The following is an 11,106-nucleotide window of genomic DNA, read 5'->3' as shown; positions in this document are numbered from 1 at the left end:
TCTTCTTTTTAAACACTATGTGCTCTGCAAATCTAATCCCATCAACTCTCAGCGCAAATTCCCCATTAAATAATCACCTTTAATATCATTAAATATCACCATTTTAAAAAGATTTTTTTACTCAAGAGAATTTATTTACTCAAGAGAAGATTGAATCAGAATAAATCAGAAGATTTATTTACTCAAGAGAAGGGGATGGGCAGAGGGAGAGAATCTTCAAGCAGACTCCCCGCTGACCCGGAGCTCAATCTCACAACCCATGGGATCATGACCCATGAGATCATGACCTAAGCCAAAACCCAGAGTCAGATGCTCAATCAACTGAGCCACCCAGGAGCCCCACATATCACTTTTATTTTCCCCTATTCTCCACCCATCCATTATCATGCCCTTTCTCTAAAACTCTGCCACCTCACAACTCCTACCACAGACTAGTAGCAACTAGTCTGATGTGTTTGGTCCACACTGCTCCCATCACCTCCTGAAGGTCCTTGCCATTCCCTCTCTCTGGTGTGCATTTAGGAACTTGGATCATTTGGTCCTGCATTATGTGTTGTCTCATTATCTTAATTTGAATATTTGACTGTCTTTCCACAAAACCCTACAAATTCATTAAGAGGTCTCTCATAGCAGGGCTATTCAAAGTTGGGTCCGCAGACCACATCAGCATCCCTTGGCACTTTTTAGAAATGTGAATGAATTGGAACCTGCCCCAACCTATCTAATCAGAAGCTCTCCAGATGTTTCTACGACACACCAGTATTTGAGGGGCATGGCCCTACAGCCTCTCACATTGTTCTTAGGTCACAGGAAGTGTTCAAAGACCACTTGCTGAATCGCATTGATTGCTTCCTTTTGAATGAACCAAGGCTTCTAATAGAAGCACTGCCTTCTGCTTTCAAGGACTGAACAAATGCCGCTGAACAATACCTCTTTGCCCTGAGAACACAGGGCAAAATATACATTAAAAGGAAGCTCCTCCCCAACATTCGGCTTTCACACACTTGAGAAACTTCAAGGAGCAGAGGTTTTTATGGTCTGTGATGAGTGAGTTAAATACAAGCAAATTCAGACTTAACAGTGGTGCCGAAGCTGCTTCCTAGATGGGAAGTTTTGCAGAAGAAAGGAGGCTAATGACCATGGAGAGTGCGGTTTCTAACCAGGGGCCACATCAAAAGCCACACTCCAGTGAATGAAGTCTCGGGAGCTTGGAGCTGCCAGCACATAAGACAGGGGATCTCTCGCACACAGATCCATGGTACCCTCGACACACGAAACAATCAGGAAACCGGGAGAAGTGCCGTCAAGGCAAAAGTGCCCAAAATGAAATCTTTCCCTTTCTCCGCAAACATCACTCCTAATGCAAAATTTAAACTTCACAAACAGTTGAAACCAAGGGGAGAAGTCAAGGATGCGACATTGCATTTCAGGGGACTCCCGTAAGCTGTCTGCCAAGGTGTGTAGCCACAGTCACGACGGGAAGAAAATCAGCGGCAGGTGGCAGGTCTGGTATACCTCTGTTAGCTTCCCTTTAAGGAAGCATGGTCAGATGACCACTTTTTTCTTTCTTAGCTTTCAAAAAGTATATGAAGTTGGTAAGGAAAAGAACATCTGAAATTAGAGAAAGAAATCGTAGTCCTGGCCTTGCATGGAGACCCTTGGCAAAAAGCAACTCTCCAGGCCTCCCTTCTCATTTTTATAGGATAGTGTTTTCTAGATAGTCTATGAGGTCCTTTCATAATGGGGGTGCAAGGGGAGGGGGCAAGGACATGCTGTGAGAGCCACTAGCTGGTTTCCCTAAGGGATCCAGAGACAATCTAATACAAAATCAGGACTGCTGCTCCGAAGGGGAGTGGAGACCCCCCTCGGGCCCCACAGGCCTCATATCATGCACATATAACCATATGAGCATGTTTCCTACCAAGAGCAAGTTTCCTTCGAAACAGGACTTGCATCTACTGTATAGATTTCATACTCTCTTTAAAAATCAAACTGAAAGGGTGCCTGGGTGGCTCAGTCCATTAAGTGACTGCCTTCAGCTCAGGTCATGATCTTGGGGAGGCCTGTGATCGAGCCCCATGTCAGGGTCCCCACTCAGCAGGGGAATCAGCTTCTCCTTCTCCCTCTGACCCTCACCCTGCTCTCTCTCTCTCAAATAAATGAATAAAATATTTTAAAAAATCAAACTGAAATCAGAAGATTAGAGTCTGAAGTTTGTTGTTGGTAATGCTCTCTGTACATAATGCCACTGATGGGGAAAAAGGATATTAAAAAGAAAATATATAAATAGCTCAATAATTCCTCCATCCCGCCACCAAAAGAAAAACTTGATTAACATTCCACACAGCGATGGGAGCTTGCCTACAGATGGGAAGGCTGGTAAATATATAAAACCACCTTAAAATGTGAGTCTTATCATGGAACCATCTTGGCAATTAGACAGGACACGCAGAATAAAGAACTAAAAGCCAATTATGGGTCCCCTGGGTCCTAGAGAGATTTCATAAAAAATTAATGCAGAGTAAAATAGAAACCATCTGAATTACAGCTGATGAACACATGCAATGCACTTTGATCGCCAAGTCCCAGCCACAGAAGCATTTTCCGCTATCCTTTGTTAGACTGGAAAGTTCTTCTGTCATATTTCCTGCCTGTGCTAGAAGGCATTGTTAGCTTAGGGAAGAACCAAGTGAGGGTTGGGCCAAGGATCGTAATGGTTGATGTACTGCGTCGTTCTAACCTGCTCTGGGGAACCAAGGTGGTCCGGAATACAATGAACACAATTCCATAAAGCTGAGCCATGGGAAGGAGCTCTTGAGGGCAGGTGTATCTGGGTTAAAATGTCCAGGATGGATGGTACATATTGCTCTTTTCTTTCATTGGTGAGCATAGGCACTGTCAGCCCTTAAGGAAAAGGTCAATCTCTCTTGCTTGCAGCTGAATCCCTTACACTACCTAGAAGAATCCCTGGCCCATTCAGAGGTCCAATAAAAGCCATAGTTTACTGTAGTGTGTTGACCGACAAGGTAGAGGCATGACCAGCTTGGGTCTGTGGGCATTCTAAGCGATAGAAATTGACTAGAGGCCAAATGGGAGCTCAGGCAAAGCTTTACTGGGACCCGTGCTCTAGCACAAAGAGAGAGCACAGGGCAAAGGATCCTTCAGGCTGGCTCTCCGAACAAAGGCTGGGGGAGTTTTTAAAGGGACTGAGGTAGGAAAGAAGAAGTGTTTGAGAGTGTAGAGGTGGAGATTTCTTGGCGCCTCGTGCATTTAAAGGTCATATTTCTTTGCATCATGTGTCTCATTACCATGTTAAATACCCACCTCTGGGCATGATTTTTAATATAATGAGGAAGGAAGTTGGTGAAAGGTCAGTGCTGGGGTCTGCCTTGCGGCACATTTGGTTTAGTTCGGTTTTCATATGTCTTCCTAGTAGAGTCCTTCCTTCAGGTACACATTCCGCTTCTGCATTCCTTCAGGAGATGTTACTCAAGAGGCAAAGAGTTTCAGTTATCAGTGAATTCTGGGCTTTGCAGTCAGGCTTAAGGGGACCCAGGTCTAGTCCCTGCAGTGTCCAGGGCCTCCCACCCACAGTGATGGCACCCACTAGGTACAGGCTGGCCGCCTCACTTTAGTGTCTCCTACTTATTCTACTTAGAAACCACTGAGCAGGTTCCTACTTGCCTGTGTCACCATTTGGAGGATTTGGGGACATATAATCAATTGTCTTCCAGGAGTAACAGGAGACCAACTCTACAGGGACCTTGGAGTATGTAAGTTTAAAGAGAAATTTTGACTAAGAGAAGGAGAGTGGCTTGGCAAAAGTGTATTTTAGCTGAGACACTGAATTTGACTTAAAAAACAACAAAACTTTCATTAGAGTCCCAGATATGTGTAACTTTGCAGCTGTGCAATTATGAACAAGTCCCTTACCTTGTCAAGCCTCAGTTCCCTTATTTGTGTTCAGAGATACTGCAGAGGGTTGTTTGGGGACTTAAATAGCAGTCATGAAAATGCTTTGTATGGTGTAAGATACCAGCAACTAGAAGGTATTAATATTATGCAATAAATCACAATTGTGTTTTCTATAATCGATTCCAATTTAAGGAGTGACAGAAGATACAATTGCCTTTTTAGATGAAGACATTTTGAAAGCAGGGTGCTGGGTGGGAAAGTCAGTTGAGTGTCTGACTCTTGGTTTTGGCTCAGGGTCATGAGTTCAAGCCCCGTGTTGGGCTCCATGCTTTGTGTGTGGTCTACTTGGGATTCTCTCTCCCACTCCCTCTGCCCCTCTGTTACCCTCTCTTTCTAAAATAAATAAATAAGTCTTTAAAAAAAAAAAAGAAAGAAAACATTTTGGAGGCAAATGTTAAAAATCAAAATAATCTCTAATTTCCATATCTTTTTCTAGACTGTTCTACCCTATGACACCCATTATGCCTATACAAATACATATATATATGTATTATATATACGTACATACATACATATATATGTTTTATGTATATGTAAACATATATGTTTTTTATGTGTGCAAATATATGTACATATATCATAGAATTCCTACATGATAAGAGGATTATATCATATGGAAATTAAAAATATGGGCAGTAACAATAAATTATATGTAGATATGTACATATAAACACATATATAGAAAGAACTTAATACTATGGAAAACATGTAAATTAGTGCTCTCGTGGGACAAAAGACTTGAAAGAAATCATGCCATGTTAATCTCAAGTTGATTGAATTAGCCTGATTGTGTTCATCTATGACATACTTTATTTTTCTTTTCCTGTAGCACCATCTCCCTCTCAAAATGAGATCTTGCCTAAAGTTTTCAAGGGTATATGGTTGAAAGCAGTGCGAGTGCGGAGGGAAGAAGTTGACAGAAGTGGGTCAGGATATTGAGTGGCTATTTGACCATTCATGGATACCAAGTGTCTGGGACAATATTTCCAAACTCAGCCTCCAGGAAGTATATGGTTCCTTCTCTATATGTCCTCAGATGAGGGACAGGCAGTTACTGCCATGGTATGCATAATGGATTCCCAGGTCTGGGGCTATAAGGCTCTCCTGTGCCTCCCTCAGTCCTCTCTTCATGACTAAAACAAGTTTGACTGGATGGACATAAAAACCATGGGATAAATGGCCCAAAGAAAGCTGGAGGGGAGGTTAGAATGTAAATGGGCAGCTGGCTATGGAGAGAGGCATTGGGCATTGATTACTTAAATAAGGATTACTATATATGAGTGGAGCATTTTATAAAACACAAATCATTATTTACCCTTGCAGTTACTTAGAGCTTCCTTTTATGTGGCTCTCTGACTTGGAAATACAACTTTAAATGAGTGGCTGACTGTTTAAGGCAAGAAACAAAGTAAAACCGGCTCTTCATACATAATTTACTGAAAGCTCTTACTTCCTATTTTTTGTCAGCAACCCATATTGCTTTCATCGATCAGATAGTCTACTGACTTTAATTCATCAATTAATCAACACATATTTTGAATATATATTATAGGGCAGATCAGGTCCACGTGAAAGACATTTGTTATGGGAGTGAAAAAGAAAATGTCTATGAAATCTGGAAGTCTATGAAATCATTGAAACAGACTTGTTGACTAAATTCCAATAGCCTAGCTTTCTTTTTTTTTTACTTTTAATTTTTTAAAATTTATTTTTTATTTATTTTCAGCATAACAGTATTCATTGTTTTTGCACCACACCTAGAGCTCCATACAATCTGTGCCTTCTCTAATACCCACCACCTGGTTCCCCCAACCTCCCACCCGCCCTGCCACTTCAAACCCCTCAGCTTGTTTTTCAGAGTCCATAGTCTCTCGTGGTTCACCTCCCCTTCCAATTTCCCTCAACTCCCTTCTCCTCTCTAACTCCCCATGTCCTCCATGCTATTTGTTATGCTCCACAAATAAGTGAAACCATATGATAATTGACTCTCTCCGCTTGACTTCTTTCACTCAGCATAATCTCTTCCAGTCCTGTTCCATGTTGCTACAAAAGTTGGGTATTCATTCTTTCTGATGGAGGCATAATACTTGCCTAGCTTTTAATACACTCACCCATCTGGAGTGTATGACCTAAAGGCGACATTTCTTATTCATCACACAGCCCAGTGGTAGGTGTTAGATAAATACTTGTTGGACTAATGTGCCACAGTTATGCATTGCTATGTAACAAACTAACAAACTATCCCAAAGCTTAGTGGGCTGAAATAACAGCAACTTTATTTGATTGCTTAAAATGGCAGGGCTCAGCAGAGTAGCTTGTCTGCTCCATGTGGCATCCACTGGGATGGATTGCCTGGGACCAGAGGATGTGTTTTCAAGATGGCTGCCTCCTGTAGGTGGTGAACGGTCAGGGACAGGTGAAGGCTGGATGCAGTTAGGATACTGGGACAGCCAGGTTCCTCTTTCCATCCAAGTAGTCTCAGGACCACCACCTCTCCATGTGGCCCTCCAAATGATCCCTCCACGTGGTGGCTGGACTGCATGAGTGTGTATATATAAACCATTTTTATTTAAGTTAAAAATAAGGTTGGGAAATATTTTCGGTGGATCGTGATATATGTCCATATGGTACAGCTAATACTTCAAATGCTACTTTAACATCTTCTTGTTACCATTGTGATCGCAGAAATGCACTAACAAGAAACACATTCACAGGAAGGACTCTGCACCGACACTGCACCTCACTACAAGCCTCCCTCCAGAAATTGCTGAGTGAGCACCAAAGAAAAGAGAACTTGCCCCCTTCTTTGGCTAGATCTTGGAACCCACACATGTGATTATGCAATGGCCTTTGCCTTGCTTTGGAAATTCATAAATCATTATCCAGAAGTTTCTGCTGCTGGGAAGATCCAGCAGAACATCACGTCCTCTCCATTTCCGGCTTGCCCTTACTCGAAGGTCCTCTTTCAGTTTCTAAGTTTCAGTGTTTATCTCTGCTTTTGCTCCCCTTCAGAACAGTCTCGCTTGCCTAGTTCTACTACTTAACCTCATCAGGAAGAAGATGCTGTTGTATGATCACAACAGGGAACACAGGGTTGTGGGCATAGTGACTGCCATAGACTGGGGCACTCCTCCCCAGAGCCCCCTTAGAAGAGTTCGATCCAACTTAGATGTCAGCTTCCAAGACCACACAAAAGCTGGTCCATGCTTGGCATGCTCCAACCAAAATCCTTCTCTTACTCATCACACAGCCCACCAATAGCTGGTGTTAGATAAATACTTGTTGAACTAACATGTCCCAGTTATCCATTGCTAGGTAACAAACACCTGCTCCCTGGACAGCATCCTTGTGTTGGAAGGTTTTCTATTCATTTCAGTCAGAAATAGACCCACTTGTATCCTTGTGTGCACACCTGCAACCTGCCAATTATCAAATTCCTCAAACTCCTGAAGAATTTTCCTTCAGTAAATGCTGATTATGATCTCCTCCCAAATTATCAACAAGTTAAATATTCACTTCCCTGATAATGAGAGTACAGATGATATCAATTATTAGGAAAAGTTAAAATATTCATCATGGGTGGGAAGGGTTTGCTCAGGTCACACATGCCACCATTGGTAATGTGTTGTCTGTGTGTCAGGGGCTGCATGCCAGGGGCTGCACATATACCCTCTTCTTTGACCTGCATTACCTGTGAACCAAACACTATTATGATCACACTCTACAGGTGAGGGAACTGAGGTACAGAGATATTAAGGTAGTAACTTGCCCACCATCACACAGGTAGCAGGGGAGGAAGTCTTGCTTCTAACTCCAGTTGCATATTACACTTGGGGACGCTTGCAAGGTTCCTGCTGAATTTAAGCATACAAGCCTGCACACAGGCACACAAAGGTAATTGGCATTCTGGGCTTGTTTGTAGTGCCTCCCTATTATCCAGGGGTTAGTGGTGTTTTTGCATTGCCACAATTCTTTCAATCAGTACATTATTTGAAACAAATCTGTGGCATTACCTTGGGTTTCACTTTTGCTGGTCAAATGCATCGTTACATTTCTATTTTAATTGTTATTTTTTTATAATGCTTTGTTATCACTGAATGCATTTTCTCCTGAAAAGTGAGGTAAACAGGATGGGTGGATGTGGGGTGTCTTGCTCTGCTTCTGTGATCAGTAGAGTCTGGGTGCCACTAGAGTAAGGAAAGGAATAAAAAAGGAAGCAGGTCTTGCCATGTGTCCATGCTGTATGCTGGTGAGGCTGGTTATGGTTTCATCAGGGCATCTGTCCCCTAGTCTGGATGTCTCCAGTTAATCAACATTTTATAAAATCTCTCCTCAAGTTTGAAGGCTTTTATCTGTAAGAGATCTAGTTCTAGGTAACTTTTGTCATATTTTATAAAGTCTTTTAAAGGGTACAGAGCTCTCTTAGTGTCTCCTTAAGTCCAGCCAGAACTCAGGAGGTGCTTGGAAGCCAATGGAGAGTCTCCCAAAGCTAAACCCACCTCCAAGAGTTCACACAGTGAGCCATCCCTGAGGCAGTTCTTCTGTCTTCCCTAGTCCTTGCACATATGCTCACACAGATGAGCACACACTCACAATTACGATCACTTACAAAGTCAATGCACTCACGTATAGGCACACAACCACAAATACCCTTACATACAGTCTCAGACACACACCCACTCACACAGGCACATACTCACAAACACCATTACATACACACTCAGACACACAATTATTTAATGGGTATAAAGTTTCAGTTTTGCAAGATAAAGAAATTCTGAAGGTTGGTTGCACAACACTGTGAATATACTTTACCCATTGAACTGCACATTTAAAAATGGTTAAGACAGGGGTGCCTGGGTGGCTCAGTGGGTTAAAGCGTCTGCCTTTGGCTCAGGTCATGATCCCAGGGTCCTGGGATCGAGCCCCACGTGGGGTCTCTGCTCAGCGGGGAGCCTGCTTCCTTTCCTCTCTCTCTCTGCCTGCCTCTCCTTCTGCTTGTAATCTCTGTCAAATAAATAAATAAAATCTAAAAAAAAATGGTTAAGACAGTAAATTTTATGTTACATATATTTTACCAAAATTAAAAATGACAATAATAGTAAAGACAGGGGTTTGTACTTGGTAAGCTCACAAGTGCATTAGTTAAATCTTGCGTTCCTCCATGAGCCCTCCTGGAGGACCCTGCCATGAGGAGACCAAACCCAGCAATCTGCTGTTCCTGGGAATGTAGATTAAGGATGACGGCAGAATGCTGGCAAGAGGGTCATGCCTAGGGAAGCTGAAACAAGGAGAAGCATCTGCCATCTGGAACTGTCACTGCTGTGGGTTTACATCTCTCCTAAAAGAAGAGGGAAAGAACCTTTGGAGGAACAGTCCTTTCTCAGAACCCAAGCCCCTGTTACAGAGGCAGATGTGATGGTGCTTTATAAATTCCTTCTCCTGGCTTTAAATGTCATCCTCAGACTTTGTGACGACTCCCCTGAGGCTTCTCTCAAGGCGTGAATGGATGCAGAGGCCCACTCTCCTTTACTGACTGCTCACTCTGGTGGCTGGAACGTTGACTGTAAACTTTCCACCCAGCCTCCCTCCCATCCTCTCCCCCGTAATCACCTCTCCTGCAGTGGAAAGTCCCCCCGCCCCCCCAATTCCTAAGACTCAAGGTCACCAGAGGAGAAAGTCTTCCCCAAGACGTGGACTTTGATCATTTATGTTGGAGGGTTTGGCAACTTGTTATTGTTATTATTGTTGTTGTTATTTATATCCACTCCCTGTGTAACTACATCTATAACCAACAAAATCCAAGTCCTGTTTCAACTGGAAAAAACCAGAAGGGTCCAGACGTGACTGACTTTTTTGTTTGTTTGTTTGGGTTGTGATGTTTTGCATATAAATCAAACAGAGTTTGCCAGAAAAGTCATCCCCTGAGCAAACAGTCTGCTTTTGGATATTGCCGAATAGGAGAGAGATGGTAATACATCTAGAGAGAAGAGTGTCCATACCCTAGAAATGAGAACTCAGACTGAACACGTCAAAGTAAGATAACTGGGAATTCTTCCTCCCATCGCATGTACCTTCTGCTCACCTAAGGCTTGCAGAGGTTGCTACATATTTCTGAAGGGAGCCAGGATCCCTCAGTGAGAGGTGTAGGTATTCTTGCCCTGCCCCTTGAATAGACAATGAGGAGTTAATTGCAGCTGTGTTTCAATCAACAAGACACCAGGATCATGGCTTCTTCAGTTCCAGGAAAGTGAGAAGGTGTGCCAGGGCTTATGCACTCCAAGAGAATGTACACGTCTTCAGAGGTCCCATCCTGAGCCAGTGAGGCCAGAGAAAGTGTGTATGGGGAACCTGTATTACCCCAGTCAAGGACCTTCCCCTGAGAGCTTCCTCCAGCTCCAAGCCATTACTATGACACTGAGAGCAATGTCTAGAAGGGAGAGTAAGGGACTGACTTCATTGCAACTGTTTGCCCTGAGATCCACTCCTCACTTTGTCCTTGCTTTACTCTGTTTTGGGTGTGTGTGGGAGCATGGGGGGGACAGGGTGGATGATATGGAAAAAGGAGTCAACACAGCACACCTGAGACTACTCTCCCCAGAAAGCCTTCTTTAAATGGCTAGCCTTTGGTTGGCATCTGCGACCTTGGACTTCAGGAGTCCCACTGTTCCTTGACTGATGAGCATGGCTCTCTGTGCCCACGCTCTTTGGACAGAGAACACGGTTTATGCTGAGCACCTGCTTTCCTTCTGTGAGTCTAGAGTTTGGTACATGCTCAGCAGAGTACCTGTGTGACCAGCCTCCAACAACAACCCTGGGCACTGGGTCTCTAATGAGCTTCTCTAGTAGACAACATTTCACATGTGTTGTCACATTCGTAGCTGGGGGATGTAACCATGTGTCTGACTCCGCTGGGAGCGGACTCTTGGAAGTTTGCTCCTGGCTTTCTTTGGACTTCACTCCATGAGCCTTTTCCTTTGCTGATCTTGATTTCCATGATTTCACCACAATAAATCACAGCTGTGAGGATGACAGCCTGGTGAATCATAAAACCTGGGGGTGATCTTGGGAAGCCCTCTCCACCCCGGTGTGGTGGTGCCAGCTTTGTGGACTGTGTTGCCCAGACTCCTT

Source organism: Mustela lutreola, chromosome 6 (genome assembly GCF_030435805.1).
Source record: "Mustela lutreola isolate mMusLut2 chromosome 6, mMusLut2.pri, whole genome shotgun sequence".
Classification (NCBI taxonomy): Eukaryota; Metazoa; Chordata; class Mammalia; order Carnivora; family Mustelidae; genus Mustela; species Mustela lutreola.
The sequence above is the reverse complement of the archived record's forward strand: the minus strand, read 5'-3'. Positions refer to the sequence as shown.